This window comes from Ranitomeya imitator, chromosome 1 (genome assembly GCF_032444005.1).
Source record: "Ranitomeya imitator isolate aRanImi1 chromosome 1, aRanImi1.pri, whole genome shotgun sequence".
Classification (NCBI taxonomy): Eukaryota; Metazoa; Chordata; class Amphibia; order Anura; family Dendrobatidae; genus Ranitomeya; species Ranitomeya imitator.
Genome location: NC_091282.1, coordinates 1,161,661,639 through 1,161,687,180, shown reverse-complemented (window position 1 = coordinate 1,161,687,180; position 25,542 = coordinate 1,161,661,639). Strand labels below are relative to the sequence as shown.

Below are 25,542 nucleotides of genomic sequence, written 5' to 3'. Positions count from 1 at the left end.
GATAACGTGGGCACTGGAGGTGTGGAAACGAAAATCTGCCTGTGTTTGTGTGTGTGGAGTAGGCTGTCAATCAAGATGCAAGGGGAAGGATTACAGCTGTGATCGCTGTGTAGTGTGTTTGTTTTTTTATAGATTAGTGACACACCACAAAGTCTTATGGTGTAATATATGGGATTTTAATGATTTTTTTTTTTTTTTGCTTTGCTACGGTGTCTTATTTACCATGTAGACAGTGGTTAGTTTGCCAGAGGTTTATAGCCCAACCTGCCCAGCCATCTGGTCATTATTATTACTAATGCGTGTGGTATAAGTTGTAAAAGCCTTGGCAGTATATTATCCACCTGTCCGTGCAGGATTCCTGTACAGATGGGTGAGCTGAGAGCGATTTATTTCATTATGTAAATGGAGATTTACAGAAATTCTGTCTGGGAGGATCAGGGGGTTGTATCCCAACATAAGTGGGGGGATGTATTTGCGCCTAGTGTTTGGGAAAGTTGGGGGAGGCGCTGCCCATATTGTATGTTGGACAGGTACTTGTGTGGTGGTATAAGCAGGAGGCAGCATATCCTCTTATATGGAGGCTTCTTGTCCGGAGACTGTCAGTCGCCTCTTCAGAGCTCTGAGTAATGTGTGACAGGAGACTGCGGATTTTGCCGTCTCTGTGATTCATCCTCTTCTCTGGGAGTCTCGTCAGCGTTGCTAATGGCTGACAGGATTTTTGGCATTCTGTGTAGAGCAGGGCATGTGTGTCGGGCACGGCCTGGATCACTTTCTGCTCAGGTCTGTGGTTGACATTGTTCATTTCTCGGTCACAGACTTTTACACTGATTCTTATGATCACTTGTTTGGCTCCACGTTCCTGCTGCCGTACATGACATGTGAATCATAGGCGGTGATGTAATGTGCTCATGGAGGTGACTTGTGGGGAGAGCGAACGCCTGTTCTGAATATAAAGTACTGGTTGGCCCCGGGCAGACTGCTAAATGCAAAGAAGGTCATAGCCACCGATTTATAGGATGTATAGAATGATTGAGGTGGTAAAGGGCTTGTCCATAGGGGGGTCTGACTGCTGGGACCTGCACCGATCAGCAGAATGGGGAGTTTTTTTTTATCCCCGACTAGGTACTTTTTAGGTTTGTTGCAAATTTACAAAATGGCATTTCGAATGCCAGACCACCTCTCCATACATTCTCTAGGGGCTGCTGGAAAAAGCCGAGTGCCAGACCACCTCTCCATACATTCTCTAGGGGCTGCTGGAAAAAGCCGAGTGCCAGACCACCTCTCCATACATTGTCTAGGGGCTGCTGGAAAAAGCCGAGTGCAGCACTTGGCAGTTCTGTAGAGAATGAATTGAGCGGTGATCAAGCATGTGTTCTGCCACCCCATTCTGCTGCTCCGTTGTGGTCCAAGTTTTCGGACCCCCGCCAATAAATAAGTTATCACATCTCCCAGGAAGCATGACAACTTGTTTTCACTGGACAACCCCCAATAAGGTTTCCTAACCATATAGTAACAAAGTGATCACCTGCGTCAGACACTGTTCCCATCTCGGGCATTTCTCGTGTCTGCAGAACATCTTTGATCTGATAGATGTGGATCCCGACTCTCAAAACCAAGTGATCTCAGACCAATGACACCCCCCTCCCCCCCCATTTTGCATCCACAGCGAGCGGAGAGGTTGTCTCTGCCGCTTCTAAAAGAGAGGGGATGTCACCTGTTGGACATCCAGTGGAGGCCTGAAGTTGGAGTGACACTTTTAGGCTGTGGTCCACGATGAGTATTTGGTGAGTTTTTGATGTTCCAGATGAGTTTCTTTTCCACCTCTGAGGAAAATGTGTGCACACAAATCTCAGAGAAATGGATGTGCTGTGGCGTTCAGATACTCACACTGCCGGTCAGTTTACACTGTGTTCGAAATTATTATGCACAAAGAGTTTAGGAGTGATAAGGTTAGAATTTTTTTGTTTGTCATTTAAACTCATTGATGGTGATGTGTGTCAGGGCTCTTTATATCACTGAAAGCAATTGCAGATACCTGTGCAGATTAGTTTGTGTCCAAATAAAAGCAAGACTACTTAAGAAGGCTGTTCCACATTATTAAGCAGCCTACATTTTTGGCCAAAATGGGAAAGAAAAAGGATGTGTCGGCTGCTGAGAAGCAACAAATTGTGGAGTATTTAGGTCAAGGCATGACTACAATCAACATTGCCAAGACACTTCATCGTGATCATCGCACAGTCAAGAAGTATGTAGCTGATTCCCAGCACACACGTGTGCGTGCTGATAAGGAAAGATTGAGGACTCTTTCCAACAGGCAATTGCGTAAGGTTAAAAGAGCAGCTGCAAAAATGCCTTGTCATAGCAGCAGACAAGTGTTTGAAGCTGCTGGTGCCTCCAACGTCCCCAGAACAAGAAGATGCAGGGTCCTTCAGAGGTTTGCAGCGGTGCGTAAGCCATCCTGTCGACCACCTCTATCCACTGCACACAAGCAGAAGCGGCTCCAGTGGGCCAAACGATACATGAAGACTGACTTCCAAACTGTTTTGTTCACCGATGAGTGCCGTGCAACGCTCGATGGTCCCGATGGATGGAGTGGAGGATGGCTGGTTGATGGACACCCCATGAAAACACGGCTAAGGCGCCAATGAGGAGGGGGTCGAGTAATGTTTTGGGCTGGAATCATGGGGAGAGAGATTGTCGGCCCCTTTATGATCCCTGAAGGGGTAAAGATGAACTCCATAATCTATGTGGAGTTTCTAAAACAACACGTCCTGCCATGGTTCAAGAGGAAGAACCGTTCTTTCCACAGCAAGATCATTTTCATGCATGATAATGCACCGTCTCATGCTGCAAACAACACATCTGCATCTCTGGCTGCTATGGGCATAAAAGAGGACAAACTTATGGTGTGGCCACCATCTTCCCCTAACCTCAACCCCATTGAGAACCTCTGGAGCATCATCAAAAGGAGTGTCTATTATGGCGGGAGGCAGTTCACATCTAAGCCACAGCTCGGGGAGGGGATTCTGTCCACATGCAAAACAACTGAAGCAGAAACCATCCAAAACTGACAAATTCAATGGACGAGAGAGTTCGGAAGCTTCTTTCGAACAAGGGGCCCTATGTGCAAATGTAACATCACCTAGAATAAAGTTTTCACTTGAAAACTGTTTGATTTCATTTTGTAATAAGCTGATAATGCTTATAACTTCACATTTTTTTGTTCAAAATTAAATAACAAAGGTTGAAAACTCTGCTATGCATAATAATTTGGAACATGCATTTTGAGTGTTTATTTTTTTTAAAAGATACAGTTTTCATAGGCTGTTTGTTCCGAAACATTGCAATTATGCTAGAATAGTAGATGACTGGAAAATAACAATGACTACAATTGAGAGGTAATTTAGAGAAAATATGAGGAAATATTATTTGCATAATTTGGAACACTATGTACTCTGTGCGCAATTTCTATAAATCCTTCCAATCCACTGTAAGGCTGTGTTCCCACGTTCAGGAAAGTTTGCAGAATTTTCCTGAGCAAATCTGGACTCCTTTCGCAGGAAATCCGCTCTCGTTTTTTTTTTTGCGTTTTTTTTTTTTTTTTTTTTGCTGATTTTTCCGGAGATTCCCAATGCAATAATATAGCTGCAAATCTGCGAAAAATCTGCAAAATTAATGAACATTCAGCGTTTTTTCCGCGATGCGTTTTTTCATGGAAAATACGCAACATGGGCGCAAAATTTGCGGAGTGCATTATAATTGATGAGATGTGTAATGTAAGCATTTAGAAGCGTTTTTGCAGCAGAAAACTGCCGAAAAAAAACACGAAAAATCCGAAACGTGTGCGCACAGCCTTAGACACTACGCTTTATGCGCAGCATTTCTCACCCAAACTATGTCTCTAGTTCTTTAAAAGACACTTCCAACAATACCGTTACATGGCCGGTCTGTGCCTGTTACTGTCGGCGCTGCACTGATCATGTAGCATTGCACGAATGGCCGCCATGAAACGCTTGAATACACTCTCCGCCCTGGCTGATGGAGCGGGGGACATCCTGTCATTTATTTGCCTTCAGAGGGCACGGTGACGATGTTGTAGTCATGAGACCGCCCCTTGGGACTCTGTGATACACATGATGGGCAATTGATTATTAGGACCCCCATCATACACTTTGAGATCTGTTGGCCCAGTGGTGACTGTTACCTGTGCAGCTACCAGAACTGCCCAGTCGGACGGGCTCTCTGTAGGATGTGGTGAGACTATTATATTTTTTGTCACCAAAATACTATACATAAAAAAATCATCAGAAAATTGAACAGGAACCCATAAGGGCAATAATCCATGCCAGGGTAGAGTTCGCTAAGCCAATCCAAGAAAGGGCCTCCTCCCAACTCCTTGAAGGACTCCTCAGGGGATATAGCAGCCAGGGCAGGAGTCCACCATCACTGATATTACTCAAGAGCCTCCCATATTCCCGTTCATTGCTCTATAGGAGGTGCTCCTTGCAACATTGGAGAATCCATTTTCTACGGATCTGGTGAGATTGTTCCAAATTCTGATATATGGCTCTCCTTAAGGCATTTTGAGACATAGAGGGGTGAATGTACCAGTTGCCCTGATGGGTTTGCAGGGTCCCCCATGTCTGATTGTTTTTTGCATTGCAATTCCAGTAGTACTGGTAGATTTTTTTTTGGGGGGGGATCATAATCAGTCCCCAGCTTTGGTGGCATATATGGTTGTTTAGCCCTGCTGGGAGTTCTGATTTCTATGTGTTGTTGTGATATTTTAATGTCAATATTAATGTTACGTTTTAAGTTCCCAATTTTCTGCTGATTTTTGCGGGATCAATAATTTTTGGTTATTTTTTGTGCTGCTTCTCACCAAAATACATTTCAAATCCAAGAACATCCCAGAGCGGCTTCATCTCTGCTCCATGCTGTACGCTGCCATTTCATGGTTCTGGACGGATATTGAGACCCGCTGTCGCCTGCACGGTCTTATCTGGGTCACCGCTGAATATTCCCTCCCTATGTTGAGTATCTCTGCGGACCATTTGCCAGTATAAATCCCCCCCTCCACAAGGCCATCATGAGCATCTCAGATTGCCCATTACAAGTGCTGATCCAGGGGTGGGCACCAGCAGTAGAGGACCCATGTGCAAGGACTGTCTATGGGCCCCTCTTATCCCTTGGATCATTACTGAGCCCCTAATTATTTCTTTCTATAAATAATAACACTGGTCAACGCAATTTTTCTGGCAAAAGGTTTTAAAACATATTTTATGTCAATTTTGGCTGCTGATTACGAATATGAACTCCGTTTTTGGCTATCACATCAGGATTTCGAGATTTTCAATTTTTGATAAATTACTCCTAATGTTTGATGATAAAAACACATGATTTTTGGTACTACATTTTGTATATTTTTAATCAAGGAATAACAAAGATTACAAAGTCTATGTGCAGCAAATCAAATATACTTACAGAATTAAACTACAAAATATAAAAGCACATACTGTATATATGGCACACGGATGAATGACAAATGGCAGGTATTTGAACCTTCTTTTCTTGGCTGATCTGTGATGTACAGCTTCTGGGTTGTCTCTCCTCAAGCTCCAGCAATAGTCAGCCATCATATGTGAGTCCCACCGGCCTTGATACCGTTCTTCCTTTGTTTAATGTCCTGATGAAAACGCTCCCCTTGTTCCTCGCTCACATCCCCAAGGTTCTCTGGAAAAAAGTCCAAATGGCTGTGTAAATGGTGAAACTCATTCTACATCCAGGATTTCGCAGACTCATTGGTAGCTCTTCCACAATCTCTTCATAGTTGTCTGCTTTCTTATTCCCTAGAAAATTCTGCACCACATTACACAATGCATTCCAAGCTCTTTCTTCTGTCTCATTCATTGATGTGATAACATTTGGGTCTCTCATAAGTGTTCTTATTTGAGGTCTATCAAATATTCCAGCCTTTTTCTTCTCTTCACTAAGACCAGGAAAAGTTGAACATATATACCATATATACTCGAGTATAAGCCGACCCGAGTATAAGCCGACCCCCCCTAATTTTGCCACAAAGAACTGGGAAAACGTATTGACTCGAGTATAAGCCTAGGGTAGGAAATGCAGCAGCTACCGGTGAATTTCAAAAATAAAAATAGATGCTCCATACTGTTCATTATTGCTCCATAGATGCTCCATATATAGCTGTGCCACATATAATGCTCCATACTGTTCATTATTGCCCCATAGATGCTCCATATACAACTGTGCTATATAGAATGCTCTGCACAGTTCATTATTGCCCCACAGATGCTCCATATACAACTGTGCTATATAGAATGCTCTGCACCGTTCATTATGGCCCCATAGATGCTCCTTATAAAGCTGTGCCATGTAGAATGCTGCTGGTGCTGCAATAAAAAAAAAAAAATCACATATTCACCTCTCTTGCTCAGGACGCCGGCGCTTTCAATATTTACCTGCTCCTCGTGCGGCTCCGTCTCCAGCACTGATGCTCAGCAGAGGGCGCGCACTGACTACGTCACCGCGCCCTCTAACCTGAGCATCACAGCCAGAGGACGCTGCAGACGGAGCCGCACCGGAGCGAGGAGCAGGTAAATATTGCGCAGCGCTGCGCTCCCCGTATACTTCCCTGCTCCTGGCCCGATCCCTGCAGTCCCTGGCTTCCCCGGCGCTGCAGCTTCTTCCTGTAATTGAACGGTCACAGTTACCGCTCATTTACAGCAATGAATATGCGTCTCCTCACCTATGGGAGGTGGAGCCGCATATTTATTTCTGTAATGAGCGGTGCTATGTGACCACTCAGTACAGGAAGAAGATGCAGCGCCGGGAGAAGCAGGGACTGCAGGGACCGTGTCGGGAGTAGGTAAGTATAATTACACAGCTCCCCCTCCCCTGCCGACCTCCCGGTATATGACTCGAGTATAAGCCGAGAGGGGGACTTTCAGCCCCCAAAAAAGGGCTGAAAATCTCGGCTTATACTCGAGTATATACGGTAGTTAAAGCATTCTCCACTGTGATTGAGAGCTTTGACGAACTGCTTCATCAATCCAAGTTTTATGTGTAAGGGAGGAAAGACAATGTCCTTCCTATCCACTAGAGGATCATGGATGACATTCTTATTGCCAGATGCCAAGCTCTGTCGCTGAGGCCATTCAGTTTTCACCCAATGCTCTGCTGTAGCTCTACTGTCCCAGTAGCACAGAAAACAAGGGTGTTATCATAGCAAATGGGAATTATGCATGTTCAAAGAAAGCAAAGATATTCTCACATTTATTGGGAGACTAAATGAAAACTAAATTTACCTTAGTGCACCGTATAAACCGGCACTTTTCATGCACTACTTATATTTATCATGGAATTCATGAAAATGGGCTATATACCTGTAGCGCAAAATGTCATGTGATAGAGAAAGATCAGATATGATTTCAGCACCCTCAAATTAGTCTAAAACTGTTCTTAAAGTCCATGCCAGAGAAAGAAATTATTTTTTTTTTGTAGACCAGTGTAATTGACCCGCCATTGTGAACTACGATGTTTATATTACACCCTCCGCTATCTAATTGGTAGTACGATGGCACTGTAAAGATGACAGTGGGCCCCAGTGCAGCGGTGGTGGTCCGCCCCGGCTCCCATCTCGGGCCGCTCTTGCATGACATGTGAATGCATTTTATGATATTAAACTATGATTTTGATTTCCCTTTCATGCTTCCCAGCTAGCTACAAAGTAAGTTGTCATTGTGTTGTCTGTGCTCCCATGTCCATGCTCCCCCAGCCTCATACTTCTGTGTACCTCAACTATGATGTTTATGATGTGATTTATTATCTGATGATGGCGCAGGTTTGTGCCGACATCTCGTGTATATTATTGATTTCATTCTGTCTGCTCCGCTTATTGGAAAAGGGAAAAAATGTTTTTTTTTTCTCCTGCCAACAGCTGTGCAGATGTCCCCTCCAGTGTACACGTGCATGCTCAGTCCAGATGAGTGTGCATGTGTTCTCCAGTAGGGAAAGAGGCATAGGTCCAGGTCAGACATCTCCAGTCGCGCTTTATCGCCCCTGAAAACCGTTATCGGGCTTGTTGAAATGAAACATACATGGCCCTTCTTTTCAGAATTATCTACTGTCCAGGAGAGTCAGGACTAGAGTTGAGCGAATATGTTCGAAATCGGTTGCCGAATCCAAATTTGCCATATTCGTGCCATATTGGTACCCTATTCGTGCCGAATTTGTTTGACGATCAATTGCGAACATATTTGGACGTTTCTACTCCTATTGACTCCAATGACGTTCGGCCAATCGTAATCGGAACCCAATTTTGAAATGTTTGCTCAACTCTAATGAGGACTCCCCAGAAGACCTGAGATGGTCAGCAGATCATGCCGAGCAGATCATGCCGAGCAGATCATGCCGAGCAGGTCATGCCGAGCAGGTCATGCCGAGCAGGTCATGCCGAGCAGGTCATGCCGAGCAGGTCATGCCGAGCAGGTCATGCCGAGCAGGTCATGCCGAGCAGGTCATGCCGAGCAGGTCATGCCGAGCAGGTCATGCCGAGCAGGTCATGCCGAGCAGGTCATGCCGAGCAGGTCATGCCGAGCAGGTCATGCCGAGCAGATCATGCCCAAATCATTGAATGTACCCAATGTTTATGGCCAAGATAACTAAAGGGCTTGTCTCAATAACAGCACCTCTGCTCATGGTATCTGGATGTCATACAGGGGGTTCCTCCACCCAAAACACCTTTTATAGTACTTCTAGTAGCCAGAGGCAATGTTATTACAATGGTGCCCATTCATCTATCAGAGGGTAAATGCCAATGTCAAACTTCTGTGTAATCTATGGACTGGATGATATAGAGCGGAGGTGCTGATCAGCATGATGTGTAGTTTTGTGGGACTCAAAGGTGTAGTGGACGGTCTTACCCGTGATTGACAGCGGTCCATGTATCTCACTCCTGCAGGGAAGGATGTCAGTCACTGATGAGACCGCCCACTGGACCTTTGAGTGAGCAGGAAGACTGCCAATCACGGAGTAGGACCACCCACTGGACTCGTATGCAAACAAACTCCCAAGGACGTCCATGAATAAAATTCAAAGTTTCCTGAAACGTTTCCCACAAAAGTTTGGATGTTTCTTATATAATCCTCCTGTTCTATAACATCCTGCCTGCAGATCAGATACCATTTTCAACATGACTGCTCCTTTTTAAATAGTATATTGCAAAGTTCCTGTTCTAATTTCTGGAAATGTTTGCATGTCTGTACTGTATGTGTGTCTGCACCACCACCCACAGGAGGTAAGAATATGTACGGTGCTTCTTATCTGTGTTTCCTTATTACCCGGCTCGCTGAGACTTGGGACACGGTCAGGGTATATTCAGGTGACTAATTGTTGTGTTTGGAGCACAATGGGACTTTTGTTTGATTAATAAAGATTATTGATTTTTTTCATCATGCGGTTCTTATGTACATTTTTTTATATGATCTGATTCCATTGTACTGAATCATTTAATCTCCCCATGTAGCTTAGTTAAAGGGAACCTGTCACCCCCCAGACGTTTTTAACTAAAAGCGCCACCTTGGGCAGCAGTAATGATGCATTCTGACAAGGTGGCTCTTTTAGTTCTGGGTGCTGTAACTGCCGAAATAATCAGTTTTGTAGTTTGTCTTATATACCTTTCTTCAGTCCTGGAGGCAGGCCTTTTCCCCCCTGCTGCAGACACCACACAGCCGTCACTCAAATCTTCTTGGCGCTGGGCGCCGCCTCCTCAGCGCTGTTTTGAAATGAGCCGGCGCCTGCACTCTTTTCTCCTGCCTTGGGCAGGCGCAGTGAGCGCTGCCCGTCTGTCCTCATGCAGTCCAGCTGACTGTGCGGACGCCCTGCCTGTGAATCTCAGCCCCGCAGTGTCTTCTGATTTATTCACACTGCGGGGCTGGGATTCACAGGCAGGGCGTCCAAACAGGCGCAGTCAGCTGGACATGTCTGTACCGTGCGTGTCTGTACCGTGTGTATCTGTATAGTGTCTGTACCGTGTGTGCGTATCTGTATAGTGTCTGTACCGTGTGTGCGTATCTGTATAGTGTCTGTACAGAGTGTGTGTCTGTACCGAGTGTGTGTGTGTCTGTACCGAGTGTGTGTGTGTCTGTACCGAGTGTGTGTGTCTGTACCGAGTGTGTGTGTGTCTGTACCGTGTGTGTGTGTGTCTGTACCGAGTGTGTGTGTGTCTGTACCGAGTGTGTGTGTGTCTGTACCGAGTGTGTGTGTGTCTGTACCGAGTGTGTGTGTGTCTGTACCGAGTGTGTGTGTGTCTGTACCGAGTGTGTGTGTGTCTGTACCGAGTGTGTGTCTGTACCGAGTGTGTGTGTGTCTGTACCGAGTGTGTGTCTGTACCGAGTGTGTGTGTGTGTCTGTACCGAGTGTGTGTGTGTGTCTGTACCGAGTGTGTGTGTGTGTCTGTACCGAGTGTGTGTGTGTGTCTGTACCGAGTGTGTGTGTGTCTGTACCGAGTGTGTGTGTGTCTGTACCGAGTGTGTGTGTGTCTGTACCGAGTGTGTGTGTGTGTCTGTACCGAGTGTGTGTGTGTGTCTGTACCGAGTGTGTGTGTGTCTGTACCGAGTGTGTGTGTGTCTGTACCGAGTGTGTGTGTGTCTGTACCGAGTGTGTGTGTGTCTGTACCGAGTGTGTGTGTGTCTGTACCGAGTGTGTGTGTGTCTGTACCGAGTGTGTGTGTGTCTGTACAGAGTGTGTGTGTGTCTGTACCGAGTGTGTCTGTACCGAGTGTGTGTGTGTCTGTACCGAGTGTGTGTGTGTCTGTACCGAGTGTGTGTGTGTCTGTACCGAGTGTGTGTGTGTCTGTACCGAGTGTGTGTGTGTCTGTACCGAGTGTGTGTGTGTCTGTACCGAGTGTGTGTGTGTCTGTACCGAGTGTGTGTGTGTCTGTACCGAGTGTGTGTGTGTCTGTACCGAGTGTGTGTGTGTCTGTACCGAGTGTGTGTGTGTCTGTACCGAGTGTGTGTGTGTCTGTACCGAGTGTGTGTGTGTCTGTACCGAGTGTGTGTGTGTCTGTACCGAGTGTGTGTGTGTCTGTACCGAGTGTGTGTGTGTCTGTACCGAGTGTGTGTGTGTCTGTACCGAGTGTGTGTGTGTCTGTACCGAGTGTGTGTGTGTCTGTACCGAGTGTGTGTGTGTCTGTACCGAGTGTGTGTGTGTCTGTACCGAGTGTGTGTGTGTCTGTACCGAGTGTGTGTGTGTCTGTACCGAGTGTGTGTGTGTCTGTACCGAGTGTGTGTGTGTCTGTACCGAGTGTGTGTGTGTCTGTACCGAGTGTGTGTGTGTCTGTACCGAGTGTGTGTGTGTGTGTGTGTCTGTACCGAGTGTGTGTGTGTGTGTCTGTACCGAGTGTGTGTGTGTCTGTACCGAGTGTGTGTGTGTGTGTGTCTGTACCGAGTGTGTGTGTGTGTGTGTCTGTACCGAGTGTGTGTGTGTGTGTGTCTGTACCGAGTGTGTGTGTGTGTGTGTCTGTACCGAGTGTGTGTGTGTGTGTGTCTGTACCGAGTGTGTGTGTGTGTGTGTCTGTACCGAGTGTGTGTGTGTGTGTGTCTGTACCGAGTGTGTGTGTGTGTGTGTCTGTACCGAGTGTGTGTGTGTGTGTGTCTGTACCGAGTGTGTGTGTGTGTGTGTCTGTACCGAGTGTGTGTGTGTGTGTGTCTGTACCGAGTGTGTGTGTGTGTGTGTCTGTACCGAGTGTGTGTGTGTGTGTGTCTGTACCGAGTGTGTGTGTGTGTGTGTCTGTACCGAGTGTGTGTGTGTGTGTGTCTGTACCGAGTGTGTGTGTGTGTGTGTCTGTACCGAGTGTGTGTGTGTGTGTCTGTACCGAGTGTGTGTGTGTGTGTGTCTGTACCGAGTGTGTGTGTGTGTGTGTCTGTACCGAGTGTGTGTGTGTGTGTGTCTGTACCGAGTGTGTGTGTGTGTGTGTCTGTACCGAGTGTGTGTGTGTGTGTCTGTACCGAGTGTGTGTGTGTGTGTGTCTGTACCGAGTGTGTGTGTGTGTGTGTCTGTACCGAGTGTGTGTGTGTGTGTGTGTGTCTGTACCGAGTGTGTGTGTGTCTGTACCGAGTGTGTGTGTGTCTGTACCGAGTGTGTGTGTGTCTGTACCGAGTGTGTGTGTCTGTACAGTGTGTGTGTGCGCGTCTGTCTACAGTGTGTGTGCGCGTCTGTCTAGTGTGTGTGCGCGTCTGTCTACAGTGTGTGTGCGCGTCTGTCTACAGTGTGTGTGCGCGTCTGTCTACAGTGTGTGTGCGCGTCTGTCTACAGTGTGTGTGCGCGTCTGTCTACAGTGTGTGTGCGCGTCTGTCTACAGTGTGTGTGCGCGTCTGTCTACAGTGTGTGTGCGCGTCTGTCTACAGTGTGTGTGCGCGTCTGTCTACTGTGTGTCTGTGTGAATTGTAGGTAGAGTGTGTTTTTCTGTACACGGCATGAATCTGTTAGTAATTATGACTGTAGCAACAAGGGGAGTTTTAACTCTCAGGTGTCAATTTTATTTGCATTTTTTCCAGGTGGAATAACCGAGGAACAACACGCATCAAATAAAAAAATAAACGCAAACTTTTATTATATTACTAGCTGAAGAGCCCGGCGTTGCCTGGGCATAGTAAATATCTGTGGTTAGTTATAGCACCTCACTTCTCTTATTTTCCCATCACACCTCTCATTTTCCCCCTCGCATCTCTCATTTTCTCCCTTACACCTCTCATTTTCCCCCTCACACCTCTCATTTTCCCCCTCACACCTCTCATTTTCCCCCTCACTCCTCTCATTTCCCCTAACCTTGTCATTTCGACCTCACATCTGTCATTTTCCGATCACTCCACTATTTTCCCTCATTTTGCACTCACACCTTTTCATTTTCACCTCACACCCCTCATTTTCACCTCACACCTCTCATTTTCCCCTCAGTATATACATGTTTGTCATCTCCCATGTAGTATACACCTGTATGTCATCTCCTGTATATAGTATATACCTGTATGTCATCTCCCCTGTAAATAGTATATACCTGATGTATGTCATCTCCTTCTGTATATTGTATAAACCTATGTGTCCTCTCCTACTGTATATAGTGTATATACCTGTATGTCATCTCTTCTGTATATACTATATACCTGTGTCATCTCCTATATATACTATATACCTGTATGTCATCTCCCCTGTATATAGTATATACCTGCTGTATCTCATCTCCTCCTTTATACACCTGTCATCTCCTCTTTTATATAGTATATACCTGTATGTCATCTCCTCCTGTATATAGTATATACCTGTGTCATCTGCTCCTGTATATAGTATATACCTATCATCTCTTCCTGTATATAGTATATATCCGTCATCTCCCCTGTATATAGTATATACGTGTCATCTCTCCTGTATATAGTATGTACCTGTGTCATCTCCCCTGTATATAGTATATACCAGTGTCATCTCCTCCTGTATAGAGTATATACGTGTCATCTCCCCTGTATATAGTATATATGTGTGTCATCTCCCCTGTATATAGTATATACCTGTGTCATCTCCTCCTGTATTAGACCTCGTTCACACATTATTTGCTCAGTATTTTTACCTCAGTATTTGTAAGCTAAATTGGGAGCCTGATAAATCCCCAGCCAACAGGAAGCCCTCCCCCCTGGCAGTATATATTAGCTCACACATACACATAATAGACAGGTCATGTGACTGACAGCTGCCGTATTTCCTATATGGTACAGTTGTTGCTCTTGTAGTTTGCTTATTAATCAGATTTTTATTTTTGAAGGATAATACCAGACTTGTGTGTGTTTTAGGGCGAGTTTCATGTGTCAAGTTGTGTGTGTTGAGTTTTGTGTGGCGACATGCATGTAGCAACTTTTTGTGTGTCGAGTTGCATGTGACAGGTTAGTGTAGCAAGTTGTGTGCAGCAAGTTTTGCGCATGGCGAGTTTTGCGCGTGGCGAGTTTTATGTGTGGTGCGTTTTGAGTATGTGCAAGTTTTGTGTGAGGCAACTTTTGCATGTGTCGCAACGTTTGTCCATGTGGCAATTTTTCCGCGTGTGGCGAGTTTTCCATGAGGTGAGTTTTGCACGGGTGGCGAGTTTTGCGTGAGCCTAGTTTTGCACGTGGCGTGTTTTGCGCGTGACGAGTTTTGAGCGGCGACTTTTGTGTTTCGACTTTTATGTGGCGAGGTTGGTGTATGTGTGGTGAAATGTGTGCTGAGGGTGGTATATGTGTTCAAGCACGTGGTAGTGTGTGGCACATTTTGTGTGTGTTCATATCCCCATGTGTGGTGAGTATCCCATGTTGGGGCCCCACCTTAGCAACTGTACAGTATATACTCTTTGGCGCCATCGCTCTCACTCTTTAAGTCCCCCTTGTTCACATCTGGCAGATGCCAATCCCGGACACACACACACACACACACACACACACACACACACACACACACACACACACACACACACACACACACACACACACACACACACACACACACACACTTAGCTTTCAGCTTTATATATTAGATATACCTGTAAGTCATCTCCCCTGTATATAGTATATACCAGTGTGTCATCTCCTCCTGTATATAGTATATACCTGTATGTCATCTCCTGTATATAATATATAGCTGTATATCATCTCCCCTGTATATAGTAGATACCTGTATGCCATCTCCTCATGGCTGTCAATTTGCCTCCAATACTTTTCCTCACAACATAGCCTATTGCGCTCTCGGGGTCCAGACATGTGACTGTGCAAAATTTTGTGGCTGTAGCTGCGACGGTGCAGATGCCAATCCCGGACATACATACGCACGCACGCACGCGCGCGCACACACACACACACGCACACACGCACACATTCAGCTTTATATATTAGATAAGGCATACAAGTATGAAGTAAAACAGACCTATTAAAAGAGCAGACAGCAGACTACCTGCGGAAAGTCTGCTGCGTGAACAAGACCTTTCATTAACGATCCTATTTGTTTTCAGATGTAAAGCTGCTTTTGATTTCGGCAGTTTTTTGGGACGGGCGTCCATGTAATGCATGCTGTGGTGTGGTCTGCCGCAGGCCCGATGGTAACGGTATGTGGCTGGGTGTCTAGTGTAAGTGACCCCTAGGCCACTGTGATTATTTTCCCCGTCTGGCTAGAATCAGTACTTGTAGGGGGAATATTTCTGAAATCTCGGATGTAACATGTTTCGTTCTCCGATGCCCTGTGTGCCTGTAGGCTTCTGATCTCATAAACCCCCATCTTGCGCACAGATATAATACCGCAGTATGGATGATACCTCCTGATTACCACTTTACAGTAGGAAGAATAAAACTGTATGTGATAGATTTCCGCTATGTATCCGAACATTAGACGTACATTATATCCGGTGAGAATGTACCGTATATACTCGAGTATAAGCCGACCCCCCTAATTTTGCCACAAAAAACTGGGAAAACTTATTGACTCGAGTATAAGCCTAGGGTGGAAATGCAGCATTTACCGGTGAATTTCAAAAATAAAAATAGATCATTATTTCCCCATAGCTGTGCCATATAGTGCTCTACACCGTTCATTATTTCCCCATAGCTGTGCCCCATATAGTGCTGTGCACCGTTCATTGTGCCCCATAGCTGTGCCATATACGGTGCTCTGCACCGTTCATTGTGCCCCATTGCTGTGCCCCATATAGTGCTGTGCACCGTTCATTGTGCCCCATAGCTGTGCCATATACGGTGCTCTGCACCGTTCATTGTGCCCCATAGCTGTGCCATATACGGTGCTCTGCACCGTTCATTGTGCCCCATATCTGTGCCCATATGCGGTGCTCTGCTCCGTTCATTGTGCCCCATTGCTGTGCCATATACGGTGCTTTGCACCGTTCATTGTGCCCCATATCTGTGCCCATATACGGTGCTCTGCACCGTTCATTGTGCCCCATATCTGTGCCCATATACGGTGCTCTGCACCGTTCATTGTGCCCCATTGCTGTGCCATATACGGTGCTCTGCACCGTTCATTGTGCCCCATTGCTGTGCCATATACGGTGCTTTGCACCGTTCATTGTGCCCCATTGCTGTGCCATATACGGTGCTTTGCACCGTTCATTGTGCCCCATTGCTGTGCCATATACGGTGCTCTGCACCGTTCATTGTGCCCCATAGAAATCTCTGCCGCCGCTGCTGCAATAAAAAAAAAAAAACACATACTCAAAAAAAAAAAAAACACATACTCACCTCCCTTGATTGCAGCTCCCGGCGTCTCGTTCCGGCGCCTCCATCTTCCCGGCGTCTCTGCTCTGACTGATCAGGCAGAGGGCGCCGCGCACACTGTATGCGTCATCGCGCCCTCTGCCTGAACAGTCAGAGCGCAGACGCCGGGAAGATGGAGGCGCCCGGCGGCTGGAACGAGGACAGGTGAATATGCTATACTTACCTAGTCCTGGCGATCCTCGCGCTGTCCCTCTGCCTGGTCTTCGGTGCCGCAGCTCTTCCTGTCAGCGGTCACCGGCACCGCTGATTAGAGGAATGAATAGGCGGCTCCGCCCCTATGGGAGGTGGAGCCGCTTATTCATATCTCTAATGAGCGGTCACCGCTGAAGAGGGGAAGAAGCTGCAGCACAGAAGACGGGGAGGAAGGCAGGGACAGCGCGAGGATCGCTGGGACTAGGTAAGTATACCTCAGCGCCCTCACCCCCTCACCCGCCGACCCCACCGCTACCGTGACTCGAGTATAAGCCGAGAGGGGCACTTTCAGCCCAAAAATTTGGGCTGAAAATCTCGGCTTATACTCGAGTATATACGGTATACCACCATATTTAGATTTTTTTTTTTTTAGATTTTTCTCTTATCTATCGGCTCCTGGAAAATGGATCGGTGCACATTCATAGTATACAGTAGGAGGAAGCGCGTGGTTGTTAATGTTTCCGTCATGGTGGTGGTGACATGATTCCGAGCAGCCCGCAGATGTCACAGGCTTTCCTGTTTTTACTGCCGAATGGCTCTTCATTAGTTTCGTACGTAGTTTCCATAAGTGCTATTGATTTTTATGTGGCCGCAAGAATCCATTAATAATAGTTATCGTGGCTCTTTGCCGTATTTCGTGCCCATTAATAGCGTTTTGATTTACTAAGCTAATACTATACAGCTCTTTTAATTTTCCAGGTTTAGGGCCTGTATTACATATGGTAGATATAATGCACCATGTGTTACTGCGCCTGAAGTCCTAGCTATAGCAAAAATAGACATGTGTAATATCACGTTATTAGTTTTTGTATTCTTGACTATTTTTTACTAATTTGTTTATGGTTCTTCCATAATTACACCTGGTTAAAGGAATTATGCTTACTGTGGGTACATATACAGTTGTTTCATAAAGACCAGGGATAGTGACAGTGAAGGGCCCCAGTGCAGGACTTGTCGGGGTCCCACCCTCCATCAGGCCCCATATTCACATTAGGCGCACACACAAAATATGCACATCTGTATTTACACATCACACTCACACACACCACACACAACACACACCACACACACCACACACACACAACACACAGTACACACACCACACACACCACACACAGTACACACACAGTACACACACAGTACACACACAGTACACACACAGTACACACACAGTACACACACAGTACACACACCGTACACACACCGTACACACACCACACACACACCACACACACCACACACACACCACACAACACACACAGTACACACATACATATAGTGTACACACACACACACACACACACACATATATATATAAAATACATACATATAGTACACACACATACAGTACAGACCAAAAGTTTGGGCACACCTCATTTAAAGATTTTTCTGTATTTTCATGACTATGAAAATTGTACATTCACACTGAAGGCATCAAAACGATCAATTAACACATGTGGAATTATATACTTAACAAAAAAGTGTGAAACAACTGAAATTATGTCTTATATTCTAGGTTCTTCAAAGTAGCCACCTTTTGCTTTGATGGCTGCTTTGCACACTCTTGGCATTCTCTTGATGAGCTTCAAGAGGTAGTCACCGGGAATGGTCTTCCAACAATCTTGAAGGAGTTCCCAGAGATGCTTAGCACTTGTTGGCCCTTTTGTCTTCACTCTGCGGTCCGGCTCACCCCAAACCATCTCGATTGGGCTCAGGTCTGGTGACTGTGGAGGCCAGGTCATCTGGCGTAGCACCCCATCACTCTCCTCCTTGGTCAAATAGCCCTTACACAGTGTGGAGGTGTGTTTGGGGTCATTGTCCTGTTGAAAAATAAATGATGGTCCAACTAAACGCAAACCGGATGGAATAGCATGCCGCTGCAAGATGCTGTGGTAGCCATGCTGGTTCAGTATGCCTTCAATTTTGAATAAATCCCCAACAGTGTCACCAGCAAAGCACCTCCACACCATCACACCTCCTCCTCCATGCTTCACGGTGGGAACCAGGCATGTAGAGTCCATCCGTTCAACTTTTCTGCGTCGCACAATGACATGGTGGTTGGAAACAAGGATCTAAAATTTGGACTCATCAGACCAAAGCACAGATTTCCACTGGTCTAATGTCCATTCCTTGTGTGCTTTAGCCCAAACAAGTCTCTTCTGCTTGTTGCCTGTCCTTAGCAGTGGTTTCCTATCAGCTATTTTACCATGAATACCTGCTGCACAAAGTCTCCTCTTAACAGTTGTTGTAGAAATGTGTCTGCTGCTACAACTCTGTGTGGCATTGACCTGGTCTCTAATCTGAGCTGCTGTTAACCTGTGATTTCTGAGGCTGGTGACTCTGATAAACTTAGGCCGGGATCACACATGCGAGAAACACGTCCGTGTCTCGCATGTGAAATCCAAGCTCTGGCGCCGGCACTGTGGAGCGGAGCGTGCGGCCGCATAGCAACACATGGAGCCGCACGCTCTGCTCCACAGTGCCGGCGCCAGAGCTTGGATTTCACATGCGAGACATGGACATGTTTATCGCATTTGTGATCCTGGCCTTATCCTCAGAAGCAGAGGTGACTCTTGGTCTTCCTTCCCTGGGGCGGTCCTCATGTGAGCAAATTTCTTTGTAGCGCTTGATGGTTTTTGCCACTGCACTTGGGGACACTTTCAAAGTTTTCCCAATTTTTTGGACTGACTGACCTTCATTTCTTAAAGTAATGATGGCCAATCGTTTTTCTTTACTTAGCTGCTTTTTTCAGGCCATAATACAAATTCTAACAGGCTATTCAGTAGGACTATCAGCTGTGTATCCACCAGACTTCTGCACAACACAACTGATGGTCCCAACTCCATTTATAAGGCAAGAAATCCCACTTATTAAACATGACAGGGCACACCTGTGAAGTGAAAACCATTCCCGGTGATTACCTATTGAAGCTCATCAAGAGAATGCCAAGAGTGTGCAAAGCAGTCATCAAAGCAAAAGGTGGCTACTTTGAAGAACCTAGACTATAAGACATATTTTCAGTTGTTTCACACTTTTTTGTTTAGTATATAATTCCAAATGTGTTAATTCATAATTTTGATGCCTTCAGTGTGAATGTACAATTTTCATAGTCATGAAAATACAGAAAAATCTTTAAATGAGAAGGTGTGTCCAAACTTTTGTCTGTACTGTATATAAAATACTCACATAAATATACACAATGACACTTTTGTGATGTACTTGATAAGACAAGCTGACTATTTTTCTCAATCACAGATGTCACAGCCATAACCTTTTTACATAGGCTTCACAATATGAGGTCTTTCTTTGAGATGAGCTGAAGCCATTTCCCGATTGCTGTAAATAAACTGTGCATTGTGTTGTACTGCTTATGATCAGTGATCCAAATTGTGTCCACATTATTAGTTTGTGATGTTTATTTTTTAAAAGTACATTTAAAATGTGATTATTATAATTGTTTTTGCTGGAGCTATGTATTTAGAGGTACTGATATAAAGAGATGTATCACTATGTACCAGTACAATATGCCTAAACTTGGCAGTGCAGCTTTGTGGCTCACTGCTAATGTTTGTCTGCCATGATAGAAGTTGTGAATCCTGTAGAAAAGCACCTTATTTTCTGTGAAAGGCATGTAGTGGGCACAGACAGAAGTTGGAGGCCTCTTCCTCCACATCCTGAGATGGAAGAGAATCCACACAGGGAGGCAACAGAGGGAACACGGCTATATCTTCTGTGAGAAACATTGCGGTGTGACAGGTCTTCTTCACTGGACCACACGCCCTCACGGGCTGGACTGGCTTCATGTTCAGTATGTCCACCCCTGATAAAGGCTACCCCTTTATAATTAGCGGCCAGTAATTGCTGGAAGACTTGCCATATATTCATCTTATCACATACAGATTGTGGAAGCTGATCTTGGATACCTTCTCGTTGTTCTGCTCATACTGGTTCTCAAACGTCAGACCGGCCCACTTGTCTATCATGTCTATACATCACACCGATGGCTACTGAGGATGTCATTCCCTTCACCCAAAGTTTAAATTTTTTTTTTTTTTTTAACCAACTAGTAGTTATGATCCCATACAAGAATACTACATCTACAGATTCCTGGGAGGCTTGTGAATACCTGGAGACTTCTGATGGCCTTCAGAAGACTTCATTAGAGCTCCCTTCATTGTTAAGGATTATCTTTTGAAACAAAAACACCAAAAATGGGTTCATCTTCTGTCATCATGGGCTGCCGGACACTTGATTTGAATTTAATAAGTTTTACTAAGTAATTTTCATGAACATAAGAGGGAAGGTGCGAACATCAGATGTAAAGTCCGGTGCCATTCCGATATACACATACACAGTACGGTTCTGATTCTTCACTGCTATTTCTTCCCTTTTCTAGAGTAATTTTCTCCTTTTTTTTTTTTAGTGGCTTCTGCATTTGTGCCATAAATCTAAACGTTTATTAGTTGTCTTTTTCTATTTCTCTCAACTTTGCTTATCTTAGGTGTTTTTTTTTTTACGGTTTTCAAACATAACTTTCTTGGTGGATGCCGAGGTTGTAGTGTGAACAAACCTCTTTAATAGTTTGCAGATTCTAGTGAAATTAGCAGGTTTAGAAAACTGAATATGGACCTGTTACAGTCCGAAACATGCAGGTTTTCCCTATTCTGGATTTCCTGTTTATCATGTACTTTTTCATGGATTTTTTTTACATTTGGAGTTCTTAATATATTCCTTGGTGCTGGGTTACAGTTTCTCTATTCTCTATATATAGGGCACGTGCACACAGCATCCTTTTCAGGAATGTCTGCTCCGAAACATGTCCAGAAACGATCAAAGGAATGTAACGACGACTCGCTGTTCATATTTTCAGCCTTCTGATCGTCAGACCCAGACCTGGGCAAAGTGTGGCCTGCGGGCAGGACTGGGACAGCCAGAAGATCAGATGGGTCCCATAGGCCGCACTTCGCCCAGGTCTGGGGTAGACGATCGGAAGGCTGAACATATGAACAGCAAGTAGTTGTTACAGTCTTTTGATAGGCAGACATGCCAGAAAAAGACAGTGTCCTCACCTGCCCACCGCAGTGTCCTCACCTGCCCACCGCAGTGTCCTCACCTGCCCACCGCAGTGTCCTCACCTGCCCACCGCAGTGTCCTCACCTGCCCACCGCAGTGTCCTCACCTGCCCACCGCAGTGTCCTCACCTGCCCACCGCAGTGTCCTCACCTGCCCACCGCAGTGTCCTCACCTGCCCACCGCAGTGTCCTCACCTGCCCACCGCAGTGTCCTCACCTGCCCACCGCAGTGTCCTCACCTGCCCACCGCAGTGTCCTCACCTGCCCACCGCAGTGTCCTCACCTGCCCACCGCAGTGTCCTCACCTGCCCACCGCAGTGTCCTCACCTGCCCACCGCAGTGTCCTCACCTGCCCACCGCAGTCACCGCTATCCACATTCTCTGGATGCAGGCAGCAGTGAATACATTGGTGGAGGACTGAGCCGCTGGCCCCTTCTTCCACCAATGCTAAACCCGCCCACCGGTGACCCCTGTCACGTGATTGCGGGTCACTGGTTCATTGGCATGACAACCAGCGGTCTCCTGGAGACCTCTATGGTTGTCACTGCCAGATAGCTGTGAGCACCACCTGGTGGTTGGCGCTTGTATGTAGCAGAGCCGACATCGCCTGTATGTAGCAGAGCCAATCGGGTTGTGGCAGCTTCTAGTATCCCATGGAGGCTATTGAAGCATGCCAAGAGTAAAGAAAAAAAAGTTCAAATCACCCCCCTTTCGCCCCATTCAAAATAAAACAATTAAAAAAAATAAAAATAAAATCAAACCTACACATATTTGGTATCGCCGCGTTCAGAATCACCCGATCTATCAATAAAAATTAACTTGATCGCTAAACGGCATAGCGAGAGAGAAACTCAAAACTCTGGAATTACGTTTTTTTTGGTCGCTACGACATTGCATCAAAATGCAATAACGAGCGATCAAAAGAACGTATCTGCACAAAAATGGTGTCATTAAAAATGTAAGCTCAGCGCGCAATAAATAAGCCCTCACCCAACCCTAGATCACGAAAAATGGAGGTGCTACGAGTATTGGAAAATGGCGCAATTTTTTTATTTCTTTTTTTCACCACTTAGATAAAACATAACCTAGACATGTTAGGTGTCTATGAACTCATAATGACCTGGAGAATCATAATATCAGGTCAGTATTAGCATTTAGTGAACCTAGCAAAAAAGCCAAACAAAAAACACCTGTGGGATTCCACTTTTTTTTTTTTGCAGTTTCACCGCACTTGGAATTTTTTTCACGTTTTTGAGTACACGACGTAGTAAAACCAATGGTGTCGTTCAAAAGTTCAACTCGTCCCACAAAAAATAAGCCCCTCACCCGGCCATATGATGGAAAAATAAAAAAGTTATGGCTCTGGGAAGAAGGAGCAAAAAACAAAAATGGAAAAAGTAAAATACCTCCGAGGTTAAGGGGTTAATATTGCGCAAAATTATTTTCAGTGTATTGGTTCGGCCCTCCACAACAGTCACGGTCTCATGTGGCCCCTTGGGAAGTTTAATTGCCCCCCCCAGGCACTCTAAGCGCTTCAGGTTTCCAAAGATTAAATAAGACGTGAGCCGACCATTCTTCAGGTGTATTTTTTTTTTCTTCTCCGAAGATCCTCTACACTTTGTAATACATGTCAGGCGGAAGGACTTTTTTTTGCTTGAAAAAATACTATTTTTTTTTTTTTTGTTTTGTTGTTGAGTGGAGTTAAAAAAAAAAAAAAAAAAATGCCGTAAAAAAGATGCCACAGGAATGCTGGGGGGAAAACGCTGAATAAAATTTTAATAAATGCTCTCTGGAAACAAAATAAAAATGACGTTTCAGGGGAAAATATTAGGTGGGTTGTCCTGCCTGAAAGCGGTTGTGTGCCGATATTCAATGTGTCAGCAGATTTCACAATACAAATGATAAATGTACTAAATAAACCTCTCAGACCTGATGAGGCAGGTAAACTTACTGTGAAGATGCATGCCAAAGCGACTGGGTAATGTGGTTTAAAGCTTTCCCACTTGTTGATAAAATTAACATAATAAAGATTACAACATAATGATGGGCATTTTTATCTGATCTGTATTCAGTCCCTCCAAAGCGTGAAACTACATGTTAGCCACAGCAGCAGTCCCATGCAAGACTGATTATTCCCTGACAGATAACTAATATGCACCTTGCAGTTATCAGTGATATTTTGGGGGGCTTTTCTTCCTCCGCCATTCAGTGTATATGTGACCATGCGATGTACGCTGGTGTTTTCGGGCCGTGCATAGTTGTAGGTAACATTTCCATTCCCGAGCCTCCGTCAGCGATGTGGGAGATTACACGGCTCCCACCATAGTCTTTCCTATTGACTCTCTTGCACCCATTAGGGACAGTAGGGTGAATTTGCTGGTACATCTTTACCCTGTTGTCAGATTTGTGTATTTCTCACATGTTTTAAAATTCTTAATTTTATAATGAAATCTTCCCAATCTGCATCCAGATGCCAGTAACATGTCGCTGCGTTCCTGTTAACTCTCAGGATGCTGACTTTCACATCCGACAGCAGCTGCATATTGCTTGTGTCTGGACAGAGCGTCAGGGTACTCACAGCATTGCAAAAAGATGTCTCCCTCTGCACCTGTTCTCTTCAACATATTCATTAATGATCTGGTAGAAGGTTTACACAGTAAAATATCGATATTTGCAGATGATACAAAACTATGTAAAGCAGTTAATACAAGAGAAGATAGTATTCTGCTACAGATGGATCTGGATAAGTTGGAAACTTGGGCTGAAAGGTGGCAGATGAGGTTTAACAATGATAAATGTAAGGTTATACACATGGGAAGAAGGAATCAATATCACCATTACACACTGAACGGGAAACCACTGGGTAAATCTGACAGGGAGAAGGACTTGGGGATCCTAGTTAATGATAAACTTACCTGGAGCAGCCAGTGCCAGGCAGCAGCTGCCAAGGCAAACAGGATCATGGGGTGCATTAAAAGAGGTCTGGATACACATGATGAGAGCATTATACTGCCTCTGTACAAATCCCTAGTTAGACCGCACATGGAGTACTGTGTCCAGTTTTGGGCACCGGTGCTCAGGAAGGATATAATGGAACTAGAGAGAGTACAAAGGAGGGCAACAAAATTAATAAAGGGGATGGGAGAACTACAATACCCAGATAGATTAGCGAAATTAGGATTATTTAGTCTAGAAAAAAGACGACTGAGGGGCGATCTAATAACCATGTATAAGTATATAAGGGGACAATACAAATATCTCGCTGAGGATCTGTTTATACCATGGAAGGTGACGGGCACAAGGGGGCATTCTTTGCGTCTGGAGGAGAGAAGGTTTTTCCACCAACATAGAAGAGGATTCTTTACTGTTAGGGCAGTGAGAATCTGGAATTGCTTGCCTGAGGAGGTGGTGATGGCGAACTCAGTCGAGGGGTTCAAGAGAGGCCTGGATGTCTTCCTGGAGCAGAACAATATTGTATCATACAATTATTAGGTTCTGTAGAAGGACGTAGATCTGGGGATTTATTATGATGGAATATAGGCTGAACTGGATGGACAAATGTCTTTTTTCGGCCTTACTAACTATGTTACTATGTTACTATGTTACCCTACCAAATCGGAACACTGGGTGCATTAAAAGGTGCTCGCCCCCAATCTGAATCACTATGACTTTCTAATTGTTTCTTCAGCAGCTGAAGCAGATGACACATTTTGATGAATTAAAGGGAAATGTGTATAATAAAAAAAAATATATCGACTATACAATTGTCTAAGGGTCACTTCCATCTGTCGTTCTGTCTGTCTGTCACGGAAATCCCAAGTCGCTGATTGGTCGCGGTCAAATGGCCACAACCAATCAGCGACGGGCACAGTGCGGCCGCGAAATGGCCGCTCCCTACTCCCTTGCAGTCAGCGCTCACACAGGGTTAATGGCAGCGCTAACGGACCGAGTTATGC

At 45.3% G+C, this 25,542-nt stretch overlaps 1 protein-coding gene across 1 annotated transcript in view; it reads left to right on the top strand.

The window, feature by feature from the left end:
- STIM2 (stromal interaction molecule 2) overlaps window positions 1-25,542 on the top strand; it is a 140,631-nt gene that overhangs the window by 65,844 nt on the left and 49,245 nt on the right. The window lies entirely within an intron of this gene.